Raw genomic sequence first — 19,382 nt, forward strand, 5'->3', positions numbered from 1 at the left:
GCAGGTCAATCGTTCCTGCTGAAAGTAGCCATGACACTGTTTGGGGGCTACTGTGGAGTCTGGGAGGCTTCTCCCACTCGTTGCCCTGCTTGGGGATGGATGGGCCCAGGTCCCCTCTCCAAGGTCACTATGCCCTCCCTGCTAAGTGATACGGCACCGGGGAGCCTGCTTTAACCACTTTTGGGTTTTTTCCTTCTGTCTCCCAGGCACAGGAACAGGACTACCTAGTGCCAGCTGAGCCTGGTACTGGCTCATGGGGGCCAGGAGTGCTGGCCAACTATGAGAAGGGTTTCCAGGTCTGTGTGGAATTGGCACTTTCTGACCACACTTGGCACATGTCCCCAAATGTGTTCCTTGCAGACCCCTGCGGTCTGATCAGATCCTCACTTTCAGACATCCCCAGTGAGGACACCTCTTTTGTGTCCTTCTCTATGTTTGCTCCTTGCAGATGTCTCTTATTGCATTTTGTTGAAACGTAGGTATATTCAGCAACTATAACCAAGAGTAGTATACTGGCTTTAGATACCTACCACTAGAATATCAGCTCTTCTCCCCTGTAAGAATTCCTCTTGGGGCTGGAGAGATTGCTTAGTGGTTAAGGCATTTACCCACAAAGCCAAAGGACCCAGGTTTGATTCTCCAGTACCCATGTAAAGCCAGATATACATGGTGGCACACGCGTCTGGAATTCATTTGTAGTAGTTAGAAGACCTGACATGCCTATTCTGTCTCTATCTGCTTCTCTCTCTCTCTCATAAATACAATATTTTCAAAAGAAGTCATTTTCTTATCCACACAGCTAATTTTATTTTATTTTATTTTGTAGCACAGGGCGGTAATTATTTAAGGCTCTTCCCTATTTTGTTTTTCATGCTTAATAAACTCCCAGGCATTATTGCTTCATGTGAATTGTCTTGAAGGGGCAGCTATAGGGACTGAATTTTGGTGGGATTGCAAGGGAAGGAGAGAGATAGCTGGAGGCATCTTGCTACTGGCTTCCAGGTAGCCGAGAGCAATTCAGGAGGTTGAGTGGGACTGAGAGAAGAGGAGACAGGGCATTAAAAGGTAATATGACCAGAATTCCTGCCATTTTTTATTATTCATTGTTACCACCACCACTATCATTTGTAGTGCTGGGATCAGATCCAGGGTCTTACACATGATAGGCAAGTGCTAAACCAGATGCCAGCCCAGAAAAGACTTCCAATGATGGTCCCACTTTATTCCCTTCTCTCCACACCATGCCTCCTGGAGCTGCCTTGGCTAGGCCTGGGAGGGAGAGAGGGCAACGCTTGGGGAAGGATGCCAGTACTGGTGGGATCAGTGTAGCTGGCAGAAGGGGTCAAGTCCCACATTCCTGGAGTGAGATGAGCAGCTGACTCCCCATGAAGAGACTGAGCATGACTTACTCTGTGCAGTGGGGATCAGCCTGCCTCTGAAATCCTACCTCAGTTTGGAGAAGCATGCAGCAGCAGAATCCTCTCACCCAGTGTGTTTCTTCTAAATATCATCAAACAAATGTAATACTTTTAAGACAGTGACTACTGAATATAGAGATATTTTCTATTGCCATTGAAATTATCAAGAAATTGAGTGGAACAATATACCTTAAGCATCTGTTTTGGCCAAAGCTTTGGATATTATAGCAGTTCTCTTCTTATTGCTGGGACACAATTCCTGACCAGAAGAAATTTGTGGAAGGAAAGCATTTAGTTCTAGCTTACAGGTATTTTGTTTGTTTGCTTGCTTGCTTTTTGATTTTCGAGGTAAACTCACGGTGATCCTCCTACCTCTGCACCCTGCATGCTGGGACTAAAGGCATGTGCCACCACGCCTGGCTCAGTTTATAGTTTTGAGAAGTTTTCCTTATGGCAGGGAAAGTAGGGCAGGAGCAGACAGCCAGGCATCATAACTTGTCACATCAGCATGGAGGAAGCAGCAAGAGAGCTAAGTGGAACAAGTGGGGCTTGGCTATGACACACCAAGGCCCGACCTCAGCCAAAAACCTCTTCTAGCAAGGCTCCACCCCTTGAAGGTTCCACAAACACATGAGATTAGGGGAGACATTTGACATTCAAACCAAAGCCAACTGTCATTATATAGATGGGTGTATGAGTCAGGGTTCTCTAGAGAAATAGAACAGATAGAATGAATTGTATTAAAAAGAAATTTATTGGATTAGCTTATGGCAGTCCAACAATAGCAGTTTGTAGGCCTGAGAGTCCAGGAATCTGGTAGCCGCTCTGTCCATGGGGCCAGATGCCTCAGCAGTCCTAATCCGGCACTGAAGGCCTGGAGGCTTCCTGGAGAGCTGCTGGTCTTCAGTCCACAATGGTCTTCAGTCCACACTGGAAAGCAGCAAGCAGCACTGGCAGCAGGGTAGGAAGAGGGGGAACTCTCCTTCCCAGAGCTTCCTTAGATAAATTCCCCCCCACCCTCATCTAAGAGGGGCCGCCCACTCTGGGGGAAGGACTCATTCCAGGGGAAGGACTTCCTCCTTTAGTTAATCCTTCCTGGAAGCAACCTCAGAGACCCACTTATGAGGAAAGCCTATGGATTCCTAAACAGATCAAGTTGACACAAGCCTTAACCATCACAGTGGGTGTTATTCATAGAGTATCACTCAGGTCTCAAGCGTATTCACATCCAGTCTTGAAAACAACCCTTTTATTTCCAACTTACGGCAGACCTAATGAACTTGGGCAGACCTAATGAACTTGGGCAATTCACCCAAGGCTTAGGAGAAGGCTGGGCCTTAGTCCCAAAGCCAGCATCGCACCCCAGAGCTGGAGAATGTGTGAGCTAGGAGCCACACTGCAGAACCGTAGGGAGCAGTGTGTGCAAACATGCTGGTGTCTGCGGTGACAAGAGGGACACTCAGGGGAGTGGGAAGAGGGAGAAGGTCCACAGAGGTGCCAAAGCAATGGAGGTTTCCAGAAGGAGTTGAGGCTTGGTCTGTACTTAGGCAGGTGGAGGGTGAGAATAGTTGTTTCAGGATGGACTAAGTTATGCGAATGAGTGTCAGGTGTGTGAGGGTCAGGCAAGAAGTAAGAGACCAATGTGAGAACTAGTGATGTTACAGGTAGGTCAGTGTGTCTGAATGCCAGAGATTCCACTCATTTTCTGTGTGAAGTTTGGGGAAGATGAATAAGCCCATTTAAGTCCCACTTCCTCATTAGTAAAACAGGGGCAATTGTCTGGGTCAATTTTCTGCTACTTGGACAGAATTCCTGACTGGATAAATAAATAAATCAATCTCTCCCCAGTATATCAATTCTGGAGGCTGGGAAGTACCATCTAAGGGGAGAAAGCAGTAGGAGAAAGGGCAATTAATATGGAAGACAGAGGGAGAAGACTTTCTTTATTTAATTAATTCTTATGTAGCGTAAGTTGGCCTTGAATTCACTCTGTAGCCCAGACATGCCTTGAACTCTGTGATCCTCTTGCCTCAGTCTCTTGAATGCTGGGATTGCAGACGTGTGCCACCAAATCTGGCATATTAACACTTCGCTAATGTCTCAGTTTGGTAAGTTTTCTTTTCTTCTTTTTTATTTTTGGGGTTAGATTTCAACCTAGGCCTTTGTGCATGCTACACACTCAAGCTCTTTTTTTTTTTTTAATTTATTTATTTGAGAGCGACAGACACAGAGAGAAAGACAGATAGAGGGAGAGAGAGAGAATGGGCGCGCCAGGGCTTCCAGCCTCTGCAAACGAACTCCAGACGCGTGCGCCCCCTTGTGCATCTGGCTAACGTGGGACCTGGGGAACTGAGCCTCGAACCGGGGTCCTTAGGCTTCACAGGCAAGCGCTTAACCACTAAGCCATCTCTCCAGCCCTCAAGCTCTTCTTTTACATGGAACTCACTCCTGCAACAAAGGCATTGATCTGCTCACGACCTAATTGCCCTTTAGAGGCCTCATGTCTTTAAACTGTTGCTGTAGCGATTAAATCTCAGTGTAAATTTTGGAGGGGCCATTGGGCCACTGCAGTGTACTTAGCAGCATCTCTGCAAATCATGTGCCGCATGCATGCATGTCATCTACAGCTGCAGATGCTGAGCCCTCCTGGGCTTCTATGTCGTCTCCACTCTTCCCCTACCTGAGGGTGCTTGATGCCGAGTCACCCAGTAGAGTTGGTGTGGATGGGTATCTTTCATGTATGTATCAGACACTCATTTGTTCCCCTTTGCTCCATCACCACCCAGTCTGAGATCCCAACCACCCCGTGCCTGTGTAATGACAGCAGATCCCTGAAGGGTCTCCCGCCTTCCATTTGCTTTCATACGCACTGCCTTTCACGTTCTTTCCCTCCTTTTCCCCTAGATGGGCCTCACAGACACAGTGCTCCAGTGCTCCTCCTGTGCTCCTCAGCCTCCAGGAAGGGGCGGGAGAGAGGGATGCTTCTTCCCGAAGCCCTGCTCCTCTGATAGTACCTGTGGCTCAAAACCCTGAAGTTACTCACCTGGCCTCTGGGATTGAGGCCACACTTTTCAGCTGAATCACCTACAACCCCTCTATGTCTAAACAGCAACACCGTTGATGCCCACAAACATGCTGTGCTGTTTTCCACCGAACCATTACCCTCTTCTAGGATCACGCCTCCTACCTGCCATCTAGCTAGGTGCTGATTGTCCAGTCCAGCCTGGTTCCTGGAATCAGGAGGTGGGAGGGGATTGCTCAGCACAGTTCCTGCACTCACTTACCCCAGCCTCAAATGGGTACCTTTGCTAATAATCCTCATGGAAAGCAAAAAATGTCTCCAGTTGGCCTACAAAATCCTCAAGGGAAGGCCTTTTGGCTCCTGGTAAAGGGTACTGCTAGATATATAGTAGTTATTCAATAGGTTTTGCATTTTTGTTGTTGTTGTTATTATTATTTTGGCTTTTCAAGGTAGGGTTTCACTCTAGCCCAGGCTGACCTGGAATTCACTTTGTAGTCTCAGGTGGCCTCGAACTTGCAGTGATCCACTTAACTCTGCTTCCTGAGTGCTGGGATTAAAGGCATGTGCCACCACACCCGGCTGTTTTGAATTTTTAAAGAAATCAATGTAGTGTAGAAAATGATAATAATGAACAAAAGGAATATGTGAGAAAACATTCCCTTTTGAGTGAAGAAGGGGTACAGAACAGCTAGTCAGTCGCTCATGCCCTAGACATCTGCTTGCCCTTGGTACTTCTGTCGGGGCTGTTGGCATGCGCCCTGTCCTGCTTCTGCCCTTGAAAACTGCTTTGTTTCCTTCCCTCTCTTGGGCTTTTTTGAAAGAACCCGTAGTCCCTGCAGAAAGCAAAATGGAGTGGCACTGGTGTCCAGATGTAAGTGCTTTATCTGATGTCCCCAGGCCCTGCCAGCAGTTTGCAGTTGGTTGGGAGTGTTTGTTGAAGGCCTCAGGAGATGAGTTTGGGGGGCAGGAGTGAAGAATGGCACACAGTGGAATACAACATGAAGCCTTTCACACTAATATGTGGCCATTTATTACATCCTTAATGACCATAACAGCAGTAATAGTGATAATGATGTGATGGGAAGAGCAGAGAAGGATGAATGATGGGTGGAGACTCCAAGGGGCCTGTTCTTACCCTGGGGAATTTGGATGCCAAGCCAGGTTTTCCTTTTTTTGGATTTGTGCTTCATGCCCAACTGGCAGGACGCCTCTGTGGGATCCAAGGAGGGAAGAATCCCTCACTAGGGATCTTGGGGACGTCAAACTGTTCCTTACGCAACAGCCTCCTAATGAGTTAAGTGTAAATGAATCAGAAGCAGATGGATTGGATTGTTCTGGAAATACACCCGAGGTTTAAAAATTAAGGGAAAAAAGCATTTGGCAAAAGGCATTTTGGGGTTTGCCAAGACCCAGAACATTTGAAAAACAGTTCAAGATTATTTTTCCCCCTTTTTCTTTTCTCTTTGGTTGCAAAACCCAAAATGCTGCCTGGAGGCAGTAGAAAGAGATGGGCCTCCATTCTCTTTTCGAGCTGGAGTTCTCCTGCCGCGTGGGTAATGGGCCCCAGACAGAGGCAATGGGCTATGGAATTGCACCTGGGAGGGGCTGTCCAGGGACCAAGCAGCCTAGCCATGCGCAGGCCTCTGGCGCCTGGCCTGGCCTGGAGCTCTGTCCCTAGGCTGCTCGCTATGCCTTGTGGTGCCTGTCCCTCTCACAGGACTTGACTCACCTCTTCCAATCATGAGGAAACTCAATAAGGGAGTGAAACAATCTTCAATTTGCCACTGAGGATTTTTGGGGTTAGCAAACACCAATTCAATAAAATATAAGCTGGAATATTTATTTTAAAAAATCCTTTAAAGAATTTGTGTGTGTGTGTGTGTGTTAAGATCTTGCTTTAGCCCAGGCTGACCTGGAATTCACTATGTCATCTCAGGGTGACCATGAACTCATGGGGATCCTCCTACCTCGACCTCTGGAGTGCTGGATTTAAAGGTGTGCACCACCATATCCAGCTTAAACATTTTTTTGTTTGTTTTTTGTGAGGTAGGATCTCACTCTAGCCCAGACTGACCTGGAATTCACCATGTAGTCTCGAACTCATGGCGATTCTCCTACCTCTGCCTCCCGAGTGCTGGGATTAAAGGCATGCACCACCACACCTGGCCCTAAACATTTTTTTTAACTAGTCACATTTGACATAACTGAAACTTTCCTTAGATGAACTGTCTTGCCTAGACAAAAGCAATTGTCTTGAAGGAAAACACAGTCCAGGAGTTTCTAAATCTGCTGCCTGGCCGTGTGATTATGTACCAGGCACCTAACCTCTCTGTGCTTTGCTTTCCTAATCATCTTCCCTAAACATTTGCTCTGGTTCAGTGCAGATCTATGAATAAAGTAGGCTTGGGTTTGTGCCAGTGGAAATTCATGTCAGACGCTGAGCCTCGTGTTTTAGGAGTGTTGGGTCCTTTGTGTATCTAATACATGGTGGATTTTATAAACTTCAGTGTTGTCCCCTTTCTTTGCTCCCCACTGAACCCTATCTGGAAAGACTGATGCACCTGTCTGCCGGACCCCGGCTCTCAGGTGGAGAAGGCCCTGGTGGCGGTCCAGAGCCAGCTCAGAAGGCTGAGGCCTAGGCCAGAGCTGCAGCCTCCAGAGTCCCCTCCCCTCTGCAGATGGAGATGTGGCTGTTCCCTAACAGTGATGGGGAGGGAGTAGCTGAGATCCCACCACAGGATTTCTAGAGTCTTCCGCTTCCAAGTCATGCTGTCTTCATTTGTGGTTTTGCCCTGACTCTGTCTAGCAAAAGCAGTATTGGTGTCCTGCTGTGAGTCTCTCATTGCTGCTCTCTCCTCTCCAGTGGGCTGCCTGCTGGTCTCGCTGCTTCCAATGGGCAGCGGGGAGCGCCAAAGTGCCCTGCGTGGTGGTGGGATGCTGAGAGCCACAGGCGGGCACCAGAGGTCTGCGGGGAGCACAGCAGGCTGGGACTTGGTCTGCTCCGGAGGCCTTGCTTGTCTCTTCATTTACTTGTTTGTTTACTCTGTCTGTTGATTGGTGCTGGCTCATAACTGGATCCCCCAGTGAAGACAGGTCTGTGTAGCCCAGGCCCCATGATGGTAACCATAACTAGAAGTTCATAACTATCGTGTGTGTGTGAGAGTGGTATATGTGTGTAGCATGTGCATGGCATGATGAATGTATGCAGATTCACAGCATGCACATGAGAGCAGAGGCCCTCAGAGGAACACCTCCAGGACCCTTCTCTATCACTCACTCTGTATTTCCTTGAGATGGAGTCTCTCGCTGAACCTGACACTGCTCTGTTCTTTTTTTGTTTGTGTGATATGTGCATTCATCCCAACGCATGTGCAGAGGCCAGAGAAGAATGTTAAGTGCGGCTTCCATCGCTCATCCATGTGTCTCCCACTGAACTTACAGAAGACTGGCTGACCAACAAGCCCCAGAAAAATTTCCCAGTCTCTGCTCACCACAGGGCTTGGAAGTATGGCCACACTAGTGCTCTTACTTGCTGAGCTGTCTCCCTAACCTCAGAGCTGCTTTTCCTATGGTCAGACTGGCTGAACAATGACTAGAGAGAGTCTCTGGTCTCCACGCTATAGGACTGGGTTTACAGGCATGTATGGCCACACACAGTTGTTTACATGGATGCTCTCAGGCCCTCCCGCCTAGCTTTTTATACAGGCCTTTTGAGTATCAAATCTCCCAGTACTTCTTCACAAGATACCATAGAAATTGCAGAGGGTCAGCCATGTCGCTTACTCGAGGGGTCATTCTAAGTGATGTCCCACGGCCAGTTGGTGGGGCTGCGTCTGGTGCCCTCCTTAGGTACTTGGCTTTATTTTGGATTTGAACTCACTTTGTTCTCCACCAGGGTCTATTTTGTTCTGTGGCATGTTGTTTAGATTACCGTTTCAACAACCCATATGGACTGTAAACTCTCCTAGGACAAGATCATGCTTTGTGCTTCTCCATAATTCATACAGTGCTCAACAGAGTGTCATGGACATAAAATATGCTTCACAAATATTTAATTGTCAGGGAAAATGTTGAATTGGGCAGAACTTGTGGCAGCCCCTGCTCAGTGTATAAAAACTTGTCCTGTGTCTCTAATCTAAAAGAGGGATACTCTATGCTGGTCCCCAATTATCATATGAGAACCAGAATCATTGTCCATGTCACCAGCGTTCTTATTAATGCTGGCTTCTATACTGAACTCTGAGAGCTCACCCAGAAATAGAAAAGAAGCTGCTATATAGTATCCTAGCCAAGAGGGAGCTAAGAAGCTCTGGAATGGAAGGGAGACAGCAGCCTAGATGGTCTTCTAACTGGGTCTCATCCTCTAACTGGGCCTCATTCTCACCCCAAGGGTTGGGCTCCATAGTTGTAGCAATTACCTTCTCGTTGTGGGGACAGAACAGTGGGCCAGGAGCAGCTTGTGGGAGGAAAGTGTTGCAGTCAGCTTGGTGCTGGAGGAAACGACTGACCAGAAGTAGCTTATGGGAGGAAAGGGTTTATTTCAGGTTCACAGATTCCAGGGGAAGTTCCATCATGGCAGAAGCAGCTGACTCACTTTATTGTACATCCATCAGCAAAAAATAAAAATAAAAAATAAAAAATAAAAAGAGAGAGAACTGATAGCGTGAGCAAGCACAAGCTGGTTCTAAACACCTTGGGGCTGAACTGGAGATGTGCTCTCAGTGACACGCCTACTTTCTTTTTTGTTTTTTGAGAGCGACAGACACAGAGAGAAGACAGATAGAGGGAGCGAGAATGGGCGCGCCAGGGCTTCCAGCCTCTCTGCAAACGAACTCCAGACACGTGCGCCCCCTTGTGCATCTGGCTAACGTGGGACCTGGGGAACCAAGCCTCGAACCGGGGTCCTTAGGCTTCACAGGCAAGCGCTTAACCGCTAAGCCATCTCTCCAGCCCAACACGCCTACTCTCTATCAGAGCTCTGCCTGCTGAATGCTAACTAGGAAGCTTAATCTTAAAAAAAAAAATACCTGAGGCTATGGGGGGGACACACATTTACAACCAAACAACCACAGAAAGGGCTTACTTCAGGCTTATATAGCTTTGAGGTGAAGTTTCATTATCAACTGGATCACCTCTTTTTATTTCAGCAGCAAGAGTGAGAAGTCAGAGCAAGATGGCTCTGAACATCTAGTGGACTGGACTATTAACTTAATCCCAACACACCCCAGTGACACACCTCCTCCAGCAAGGTTCCACCTCCCAAAGGCTCAACCAGCTGGGGAGACACTTGAGGCTATGGAGGACATTTTAGATTCAAACCAGCATAATAGTCAATGTGCTGGGTGACCTAGGGTCCTTATTCTCTTCTTGAATGAGAAAAGAATCAATCTCCCTGTTGTTGCCTGCTTGCATCTTAACTGCTTGAGGAAGATAGCAAATGAGACTCTGTTTTGAACTCTCAGGAAGAGCAGAGGCAGGGAGAATGATAGTTATTGATCTGGAAGTTACGGCTTGATGAGGCTGCCGTCACAGGGTGGTTTGCTTTGAAGGGCAATGGCAGGCCGCTTCTATTTCTAGAAGCTGAGAGTGACTGAGGGGGGGGTGTTGCACAGTGGGGAGGATGCATGATGTAAGGGGGTTTCTTTCAGAGTTCTTCCTGTTGTGTGTGTGTGTGCCCTAGGTGTATGCGAATCCCCAGAAGACCTTCTGTCCTACACTTTCTTCCTCTGATCTAAGAATTCTGCCTCTTCAACATTTCTGACAGGACGAAGCAGGACAGAGACAGGAAAGGAAAAGTAAAATAAAAAGCTGGCCAGGATTCCAGGTCCTCTTTCCTTGTGCCCCTCCACACTTCCCCCCAAACATGCATAACCTTCAAACAAAAGTCTCACCATAGTAAGCAGGATGAAGGCTAGACTCGGAGCTCCAAGTCACATGTTGGCCGGGGTCCGGGGAGAGAGATGTGAGGAAGCCATTCAGTGCTCTGCATGCCTGCCCACAGGGAGCAGGCAGCCAATAGGGTCCTCGGGACACAGAGCTGAGGGCACGTGTCCTACCTCACCCTGCCACCACCTGCCACCACCTCTGTTCACCCAGCCAGTGAGCAAGGCAGCTGCTAGTGGTCGATGGTCCCAGCTTGGTGGAAAGTCCGGATTCCATCAAGACTGCTAAGGAGAGAGGAGAAGAGCCACTTCTAACATCTGCAACAAAATTAAAAATTAAATAAATAAAATTTGCTAGTTTACAAATAGAACTGTTACTTGTTACTCGGGGTATTAACAATCTCCTTTTTGGATTAAATTTTTTATTTTTAATTTTTTTTTCAGTAACACCCATGAAAGACGTTTGTTTCAGTTGCCAACATTTCTGCAGAACTAATGTGGGTGGATTGTGACAGATATAATTTCTCCATCCTACAGTTTCATCAACTTGAGTTCTGTTAAACTATACCCGCTGGGCTTAGCTCCTTTTAAAGTTTCCGCTTTGACAGGTAGATTTATTAGTCTTGAAATTTGTACAAATCAGATGTCACTCGTGGCAACTTGTCAAAATGTCAGTCTGGCGAGGCGGCATGAAAGGCTTTCTGGAGAGAGACAGACGCGAGGCAGGCTTTAAAGAGCTCCAACGCAGGCTGTGGCGGGGCCTGGGAGGGACTGCAGCCCTTGATCCTGGGGGCTTTACTTTATTAAATATCTCAAGCTGTACGGGGGCGGGGGAGGGTGCGGGCCTTCACATACAGGTCTCTAAGACATCAAATCTGACAGATCCCAAATGATGGCTTCTGTCGCTCATGGTGTCAAGTTTCTTTGCTTGTTATGTTCACTGAGTGGCAGAAGGCAGGGGTGCTTGTGTGGTTGTGCGGGAAGGCAGAACAAACGCAGGTCTCTGGCTTCAGCCAGTGCTGTGTGGTGCTGGGGGCTGCATGGGTGCCCCACTGTGGGGTCTTTTGACTAGAACTGCGAGCCCCTTCTTGCCCCTAAGCACAAATCTTTTCCTTCCACTGGGGAACAAACCGAGAGAGTGTGATGGTAGGTTTTGGTGCCGGCCTGGGAAATGGGGCTGCTCTCTTCTTCCACAGTGACAGGAGGGGGCAGTGCCATATGGTCCCAGGACACCCAGGGCTCACTTTTCCAATCTGCGTGTCCCAAACTTCCCACACTTTTCCATTCCCTGTTTTAATCAAGAATGCTCTAATTTGGCGAGCTCCATAATTATCTTAGTTTGACACGGCAGGAAATGTTATTAATAGTCAGAAAATGGATGTGTTGCTTGGGGTGGGGTGAAGGAACGCAGGGGAAAGAGCCCAGCGAAGGTACTGGTACAACTTGTTTCTGGTGACGGACTGCAGGGGTCCCAGTGGGCCTGGGTGTTAGTGTCCACGGAAGATGGCCCCTGGGAAGCATGGTGAGGGCCAGGGCGCATGCCACTAAGTGGAGAGGAAGTGATGGCCCAGGAGCTGGCTCTGGATTGTCACGTTGTCTGCTTCTCTGTCTGCGCGTCCACATGGGGAAGTAAGGAGATGCCAAGTGTAAAGTGGTTCCCACGGCCTCCCCTATGAAGTCTGGTCAGCATGAGGTTTGTCTTCCGAGAGGACCAGGGTTGCACTGAGACTCCCCTCAGATCCCCTCCCTCTGCCACAGGAGCAGATCCAAGAAATGACACCCAAGAGCGTCTCAGCCACCTTCCCAGCCACAGTGTGTGTCCACTGCCCCTGAGACACAGTTCCACTTCAGGACTAGGCATGCTCCGACTCCAAGGGCGAGGTTGCTTTCTCTCTCCACACCCAGCCCCTTCCTCCTCTCTCCTCCATGTTATTGCCTTGGGTGTTGAATTATTATTGAACTCTTCACAAGTTTCCAGAAACTCCACTGCTATGCAAATACTTCCTTCAGGGTGACACCCCTTCTTTACTGGGGATTTGATGACACACTGCTGAAAGCAAGACAGTATTCTGTCAGAAGAGAACAGGCCCAAGTTCAGAGCAAGGAAAACATGAGGCTCCCAAGGAGCTGAACCCATTACTTACATATCAGATATGGCCCAATATATGGCACAATCTTACCTTATATGGCATAATCTTACCCTGGCCCCAGAGCTGAAAGCACAGCTGATTTTCAGAGTCAGGCGAGACAGGAGAGAAAGGCCACTGCCAGACCTTTCAAGGGCTTGTTGTCTAGTGCAGGGAAGAGAGCCTCCGTACAAACCTCCTCTTGCTCAGTTCAGTAGCATATGGGTTCAAGTGCCCTGGTGGCTGAGTCATTTTTTTGTGCCAGAAGTACAGTACAGAGACTGAGGCCCAGAGCGGGGATTTTCCTCTCTCTGAGCCCAGGAGGTAGCTCTGTTGCATTGTTCCAGAGTGGGGGAAGGGTGAGTCTACTGTTTATGGTTGTAGAGGGGTGTGGCCCAGTGAGCAAGGCTACTGACCTGGCAGGTATGTGACATTATCCCAGGTGAAAACTCTCCGACATCAAGAGGCATCATAATGATTATGGTTATGGTGATGGAGTAATTGTGGGAATTACCCTAATAATCCCTTAGGGTGTGTATGTGTTTCTCAAGGCACTCCAAGCCTTTTTATGCTTATGATCCCATGTAACCTCAACCCACTTCTGGTGGAAAGATCCAGTGGGTCAGGTGGAGTAGCTACGTGGAGAAACTGAGGCACGGAGTTCCTACCTTTCACTTTGGCCTTTGCTACTTAGCTACCTGAGCCCTAGAAAACTGACTCTCTTTTTTTGTGTTTTTCTACTGTTAGTTAGTATCCTGTCCCTGAGAGGGAACACATACACAGAGCGACACATGCAAAGACACAGAGATATGCACACACACGTGTATGCACAGACACCCAGAGACATGTGGACACACACACACACACACACACACACACACACACATCTATGGAATAGAGCTCCCAGCAGCCCTTGCTTTCGTATGTGGGGCTGGAAGGCTCAGATACCCACCTCCATCTTGTTCTTCCCTCTTCTATATTTGCCCTGACAACTCAACAGAAACAGGGAAGAGACAGAGCTGAGGATGAAATCACTGGGAAGACATTCTTGAAAACAAGTCAGTGTGTGCCACGGTGCAGGGTCTCTGTCTTTCCTGTGGCAAATGCATTTTGGCAGTTTCTGGGTCCACGTCAGGTTGATGATTAAAGTAGGGGTGCTTTCTGAGGCTTCCCCCAGAGATAGCTCTATCTTCCCTGGTGGACACCGTAGGTGCATTTTCACAGAGGGGGAACTGGTTGTGAGAGGCGAGCGTGTGTACACTAGAGTGTGAGCAGTGGGTACTCCCTGTGAGTCGGAGCCTCAAGCTTCCATTTCCGAAATTCATCTCTGCTTTGCCATTTCAGGGTGGCCAGCAGGGAGGAGTGGGGGCAGGGAAGGGGAGGCATGGAAGAAAAAGAAAAAAAAAAAAAACCCACCAGCCTATCTGGCATTAGTTCAGAAAGCTCTCCAACTCACACATCTGGTTCTTATATTTCAAAGTTAATTAGTCATATTGAGGCTGTCTGAAGATAAATTTATCATCCAGAAAAAACACAAACAGTTTGAAAAATGAAAGGAAGTGAGGTGACATGCCTTGACGTTTAAATAAATCATTTAAACATGATTAAAAAACTTGTCCTGTCTGACACCCAGCACTTGGGTACTTTGTAAAGATTTTTTTTACAAAGACAAGTCCCTGTTTGGTCTACAAAAGCCCTTACCATTCAGTTACTCAGAACAATCTTTGGCCAGTTGCTTTTCTGAGTGACTATTGGGACATATAGTCCACAGCTGGCCCCACTCTCCGGGCTGGAAGCAGGGTCTTGGGGTAGGCAGTGATTTCTCCAGGGGAATAAATGGAGAAAACATGAAGGGGTTTGAGCAAGTGTAGGGTTTGGCTGAGTGAGGAGTGAGCATGTAGTAAAATTTTAACTTTGCTCTCTCTGGGCCTTGGTTGGTTGAGCAAGAAACCCTTCCACAGTTCAAGGAGGAAGGACCTTCCCCAAATGTCTGGACCAGATGTGTCCTGTTCCTGACACCACTTTCGGCACAGATGACAGCTTGAACTCCGGGGGTGATAGAATTAGGATCAAGGCTTTCTCTGGCCAAGGCACGTTGGGGAAGAGCCAGAGAGAATGGCAGCAGTGAAAGTCACAGTGAGTTCTCCTGCACTGGTTTGTTCTAGGAGCAGATGGAAGGATCTGGAATCTAGCTCTCTACACATTTGGACACACCACAGTCCACTCGCTTATCCTTCCCTGGCCCTGGCCCTGCCAGCATACTTGTAAACGTTATAAAGGTCACTAACTTCTGCGCTGTGCAGTGACTGACAGTTCCTCCCAGCCCCGCTGAGCACTGTGCACAGAGCTCCGAGTGGTGGAGATGGAACTGTTGGTGGCCTATGAGGTATTCCTAATGTGGGAAAGGGGGTAGGCATTCCAAGGATTTCCCAAATCTGCCCAAGAAAAATTGGCCCTTGAGACATTTCTAGGTGCCTCTGGCTTGTCCCTGGTGTTCTCCAGCAGGACAAGAGTGACAGTGTAACATGAATGCTTTCTCCTCTTAGCAATTTGGTCTCTTCAGTTTTGCTAATGGGATAACAAGAGGTGCTGGTTACGGTGCAAAAGTCTCATCATGTTGGTAATTTTCACTGTAACATGTTAGCAATCTGTCACTATTTGTTTCCAGCAATACTGGCAAGAGTCTGCTTATATCAGGGGCTCTCGTTTTCTCTGAACATCAGCAGACTGTTCTTTCTGTCTCTGGCTAGGTAGTTTTCCCTACTTCAAGCTGTGTCTGTCCATCTTGCTGTGCAGTTATTTCTGTTTTCCTGTGTTTTTCTCTCTGCCATCTCCCACCTCCCCGATAACCTTTTCCAAAGTTTGCATCAGAGGAAAATGTCATCCTCAGTAGCCTGCAATGAATGAATTTCATAAGTAGAAGCCTTCATCTGTCAGTCCCCTCAGACAGAGGACAAAGGTCCAGAGAAGCAGGAACTTGTCCAAGGTGTTCTAGTCAACTTGGGTGCAAGGTCAGGTCCCAGGATTTCAAATCCGTTGTGCCTTCCACTGCATGAACCTATCACATGAATGAAAATGAAGTGGGACCCAAGAAACAACAATATTCTGGTGTTGTTAATATCTCAGAGATCATAATCTCCTCCAAACTGATGGGGCCCTCCTCAGCTCACTGTGGAGTGACCCTATAGTCGGGTGTTTTCTGGGTGATGACACTGTCTTAGGGCCTGGCTCAGGAGTCAAGGAGGACCCTCTGCTTGCCAGGAGCTTCTGGGCTCAGCCATTGTCACCAGATGGCCAGTGCAGAAGTCCTGAACATACACAGTTGTTTCTTTGTGATGAGAAATGCTCCCACCTGCCTCTAGGTCCTATACACCTGCTGGAATTTTGGGGGCCCTTGACCTTGCCCATGTGGCCAGGATACTTGCCCCTGGGCATGTTCCTTTTTGTAGCTGGAATCCTGTCATGTTAAGATACTTGATTTTGAATCAGAGGGACTATGATTAGAATCTTAGCTCTGCCATTTAATGTCCATGGGACCTTCCTAGATATATAGAAACCCTTGGTCTTGGTTTTTTCCATGTTTAAATGGGGATTAAGCAGCACATAGATTTCTAATGGTGAGTAAGGAAAATGTATGGGAGGCATGCAGAATGTTCTAGGGCACATAGAATGCCTGGTATAAATTGGGCATGGAGTCCACTACTCACAGGTAGTAGGCGATCTAGGTGCGTTCCCCTGACAACCTCTTGAGCAGTTTAGTTTAGGGTGAAGGCTGTCCATGCAGTAATGCACTTTGTGGAGTTAAACGAGTTTGTTGTCATCTTGAAGGTCAAGGAGAATTTCCTCAGCAGAAGGGTTCAGAGCATGCATGAGTGGAGGCAGGGGGGCGGGCAGTCAACCAGAGTCGCCACCGGAGATGAATATTCATATTTCTGTGTCAGGGAAAACATTTCCTGGACCCGAGTGCTCGTGCACTTATCAGGATACACAGTCTCTGTGCCAGAGCCATCCCATTCATAGTCCAAGACTTCTCTGACTGCTTCTAATAAAACTGCTTGCTGACTTTGAAATCTTATCCAGCTCCACCAGATAAACACTGTCCACAGGGGCAGATCTGTTCAGGCCACATCATTCTGGGTCGGGCCATGGGCCTCCTTAGAGCTCCAGGCTCTCTGCTCCACCCCACAGGCCTGCTACAGGGTCACAGGTTCAGGGCTGACACAGCCCCTTTTCCACTTGTCTTGGAGGGTTTTTGTTGTGACTTCTGGCTGCTTGTCTGGTGCTACCTTTGGAGTTACCAGATTGGGGTGAGTGTGTGTGTGTCTGTGTGTGCACATGCACTCACATGTGTACCTGTGCACGCATGTGTACCACATCCTTCCATGGGATCTGAGTATCCACTTAGAAATGGGAGGGCGGAGATGTGATACTGGGCCAGGCACGTAGTCCTCACTTTCCATGTGTAGCCTTCCCACGGGCAGCTCATGCTCAATCTGCCCTGTCAGCTACTTAGAAGGTTTCCAGATCACAGAGTCTAAGGTAGTTCTCTCTCATGACTGCCTTTGAAAAAATTAGGATGGTCCCTGCCTTGCTACTTGCTTATTCTTCTATAGAGTGTATAAAAGGGGGGCAGGGTCTTTCTCACCCTGTTCCCCTCTGTCATGAAAAACACGGCTGTACTGAGACCACAGGTGCACAGTGCCTACCTGTTGGCTGAATGCAGAAGCCTGCATGGTGCGGCCATTAATGACTTCCTCTACCAGCCTCGTAGGGTTTCTGTAAGGGTCAAATGACAACAGCTGTGAAAGCACTTTGAAAATGTGACAAGAAATATGCCAAAGTGTATGCTACTAACATTATTCTCCCATGGGAGGCAGAGTGGACATTCCTTACCAAAAATGTCTCAGTAGCCTTGAGTTTGAGCTTGGCAGAAACTAGACCTCTCCTAGGTACCTCCCTTTCACCTACATGGGGACCCTTAAAGCCAGACCCTGGGTTTGCAGAATAATGCCATTCTGCCATATATATAATATGTACTGGTGTGTGGTAGGACTGAGAGGCAGGGGTAAAGAAATGTCCCCACGCAGCTCACACACCAGGAGGCAGGAAGGCTGGCTTGCAAACCAATAAATTTTAGTTCAGGCACATCTTGGAACAGGCCAGGCAAGTTTAGGTGCTGAAGTTGCTGGGAGAAAGGAGTGACTCACCCTGAGAAGGCAAGGACCGTCTGGAAGGTGAGGTTCTCTTCCAGGAATGTGGTAAAGAAGTTTTCTGTGCTTCTCAACTTTGATGTTCATTATTACTCATGCCCACCTGCCACAGGTAAATTTTAAGGTAGTTTTTCGTGATCATTCCCTGTTGCAGCCAGGTTTGCATTGCTGGCAGAAATCACCCGACCAAGAGCAGCTTTTCGGGAAAAAAAAAAAGATTATTTTGGCTTATAGGCTTGAGGGAAAGCTCCATGATGGCAAGGGGAAATGATGGCATGAGCAGAGAGGGTGGACATCACCTGTTGGCCAACATCAGGTGGACAAAAGCAACAGGAAATTGTGACAAACACTGGCATGGGGAAACTGGCTATAATATCCATAAGCCTGCCCCCAGCCATAAACTGCCTCCAGGAGGCATTGATACCCAAATCTCTATCAGTTGGGAGCCTAGCATTCAGAACACTTAAGTTTATGGGAGAACACCTGAATCAAACCACCACATTCTGCCCTGGCCCCCATGAACTGATAAGCATCCATGATATAAAACGCAATACATTCACTTCAAATTTAAGTCCTGATATTTTTATCAATCCTAATGACGTTCAAATATCCCCATAATTCAAGGTCTTTTAACTGAGACATAATACCAACCCCCCCACACCCATAATGGCACAGAATAAACAGTCACATTGTAAAAGATGGCACTGGGAATAGCAAAGAAATATTTATCCAATACAAGACTTAAAACAACCAGGGCAAACATCAAACTCTGTAACTCTAAGCCTAGCAACTCTAGCCAGTGACAAATCTCCAAGTCTGATAATTCTAACCAGCAATAAGTGTCTGGAGTTCCAATTCTGCCTTTCCGGATAGGCTACTCACAGTCCTAGAAAACTTCATCTGGGCTGGCAGTTCTCCTTAGCAGCCTTCTCGTGGTCCTGGCATCTCCACTGCAACCCACAGTCCATCCTCACAGCTCCATTTAGTCTCCATGAAAGCATCCAGCAAATCTGCCTCACACTGCCCATAACCATTTCCAAAACACAAGACCATGTTGCAAACTCAATGACTCTCTCTTTCCTGTATTTCTCACACTCCGTAATACCAGGTGGAGTGCCAATTTGTTAATCCAGAGGGGATTAAAGCAGACGTTGAAGAATAGGACACTCTTTCAGCATTCAGGCTCCTTCAAAAGACTTTGCATTCATACTGTTGTCCCATTGCAGGTCAGCTGGCCCAGTCTCAATGGTTGTAAACTTTCATACAATTGCAGCTGAACAGGTAGAAGTTTTAGCCCCAAAATTCAATTTTTTCTGTACCATACCCCTCTGTACCCACCAGTCCATTTCTATTCACTTCAACTCTGTACAATTTCTCAGGACAAGAGCATAACAGCAAGCCTCTCACACAAACTGCTTCTAGCCCAGTCCAAGCAAAGCTCTTTCTCACCCTCACAAGCCAAACCTCACAGTCCATAGTTCTTATTGCATTCGTTCTTTCAACTCTGACCAGAATAGTTCATCAAGCTATACTTACAGCATTGCCAGTCATCTCTTAGGCCAAGGTTTCAATCTTCCATATTCCTCTTGAAAATCAGCTCCAAAAGGCCAAAGCCACACAGTCAGGTGTCTAGCAGCAACTTCACTCTCAGTATCAACTTTACCGTTGCGATCAGATTTGCTTTGTTAGCAGAAATCACCCAACAAGAGCAGCTTATGGGGAAA

At 47.6% G+C, this 19,382-nt stretch overlaps 1 long non-coding RNA gene across 1 annotated transcript; it reads right to left on the reverse strand.

Annotated features, from left to right (window-relative positions):
- Positions 1 to 9,476: 9,476 nt before the first annotated feature.
- LOC123453719 lies at positions 9,477 to 17,800 on the reverse strand. The gene is made up of 3 exons (XR_006632935.1): positions 17,656 to 17,800; positions 17,155 to 17,224; positions 9,477 to 10,640 (listed from the first exon to the last, which is right to left on the reverse strand). It is a non-coding gene; the product is annotated as an uncharacterized LOC123453719 (long non-coding RNA).
- Between the last annotated feature and the right edge of the window lie 1,582 nt (positions 17,801 to 19,382).

This window comes from Jaculus jaculus, chromosome 12 (assembly GCF_020740685.1).
Source record: "Jaculus jaculus isolate mJacJac1 chromosome 12, mJacJac1.mat.Y.cur, whole genome shotgun sequence".
In the NCBI taxonomy this organism is placed as follows: domain Eukaryota; kingdom Metazoa; phylum Chordata; class Mammalia; order Rodentia; family Dipodidae; genus Jaculus; species Jaculus jaculus.